Source organism: Carya illinoinensis, chromosome 11 (genome assembly GCF_018687715.1).
Source record: "Carya illinoinensis cultivar Pawnee chromosome 11, C.illinoinensisPawnee_v1, whole genome shotgun sequence".
Lineage (NCBI taxonomy): Eukaryota > Viridiplantae > Streptophyta > Magnoliopsida > Fagales > Juglandaceae > Carya > Carya illinoinensis.
The window spans coordinates 19,981,864-19,983,811 of record NC_056762.1 but is presented as its reverse complement, the minus strand read 5'-3'; positions in this window follow the sequence as shown (position 1 = coordinate 19,983,811).

Sequence of the window (1,948 nt, the reverse complement as noted above, 5' to 3'; positions counted from 1 at the left end):
CTTGTAGAGAGGGACACTTTAGAGAGTCAGTGGAAGTCTATAGAAAGGGAAGTGGGGAGTTGAGAGACGGTGAGAGAGTATTGACGTGGGGGATTTGAGGGTGTCGGTCGGTCTGTAGAGAGTGGGAGGTGGAGAGACGTCTAGGGAGTTGAGGGAGAGTCGGTTCTGCTTTTGAAGAGAGAAGTTGGTGAAGAAAGTGAAGAGAAGTCTGGAGAGGGAGTTTTATTTTGTTGAAGCAGAGTTTTCGTCCAGACAGAAATTAAGCAGCTTACTTCATTTTGTTTTTGTTCTTTTTTTTTTTTAACATTTTACGTTTAGGGAAGTTGGTTTTCGGCTTTCCAGATTTTATTGCCTATAGTTATTTCTTGGTATTTCTTGTGTTTTATTTTAATTTTCTAATAGAGAATATTTATGTGATTTTTATAGCACTTATGATAAACATGGTTGGCTGAATTTTCGTACTAAGGTTAGAGATGAAGTTTAATGATTTAAATGTGTTTAATTGGATATTTTGATTATCTATATATTTATCTTGATTCATTGTGATTTCCAAATACAGTGAATGCTTGAGGAATCCCTGTGATATTCAAATAGATTTGTGAATGTTTTAATCATCAATCGTTCATGCTCAATCATTAGCGACTATTTTTCTTGATCTTAAATGCTAAATCTTCCAATTAAACAGAATCATTATTCTAGTTTAATTGAAGTAAATCGATCGGAAACAATATTATAAATTATTAGATGGATCCTCGAAACCTTAGTCTTTCTCCATATCAATTCATTTTATCATTTTAGTTTTATTAAGTTATTTTACAAATCTTCATCTCAGTAATTTTATTTTATATTCGATTGCACGTTTCTTTTAGTAATTTCATTTCATTGTCTGAATTTATTTTCTTTATCACAAAAGTCAATCCCTGTGGATTCGACCCTGTAAGATACTACAACACCTGTATACTTGCAGGTAAAACTGCACTAAATTTTTGGTTCATTAATTTGAGTCAAAGTTTAGGCGCAACACTTAGCTACATACGCGCGGGGTGCAGAATTGGGCATCGCTCGTTACGAAGTCACACGTATAGTCGTTACCCGTAGTTTGACAACGAGAGCCAGGGTGTGCGAATGACCCCTAGGGGAGGTCATGGTGCATTCGTATTAATTGGTATTGTTTTGAAATTAGATTTTGGGCCAAATGAGACTTTTGGTGTGAGCTGGAAAGGAATTGTTTTCGGGGCCAAATGGAACTTTTGGCATGTGTGCAAAAATGTGGATTTATAGTAAGACTTGAGTTTTAGATACGCGGATTTCGTATGCTAACTCGATCTATCTTAGAGTTTGATTACTCTGTAACCATTACCATAGGGGTGATCAGAGTTAAGTTTTTGATATGGAAATTTTCGAGGAACGTATTTTCTGAGGTTTAGGGGTATTGCTCTGGTTCGAAAATGGTTATTATTATCTGGAAGTTATAGTATTCCTTTGCATAGATGGAGGTTTCAAACCTTTTAGAGTGCAATGATGGTCCTAGATAGAGTGTGCGTACTTGGGTTAGATGACTATTTTTCTGATTGAAGCTTGGGCGGGGAAATGTTGTGGTTTAGTTGAATCCATAAGGACAAAGACAAGAGTCATGAATGAACGGAGGTAACAACTAAAAAGAGCGCAAGGAATCTAAGATTAAAATTCTATAGGATATTCGGAATGAGTTTATGGAACCTAAGATGGTAGGTTCAACGAGCATTTGAGGAGTTGATTAAATTGGAAGTTTTAGATTTTTCCTAAAGCAATTTGACGACATTTTGTGAGTTAATTTGTCTACAGCCATTAAGACGTCAATTCGTCTAATTTAAGTAATTAATGTGTAGATTTTCTCTATGAGACTCGAAGGTAATGTTTTTACTGACTCATGAAGAGGGTTGTTTTTTTTTTTTTTTGAAAAGAAGAA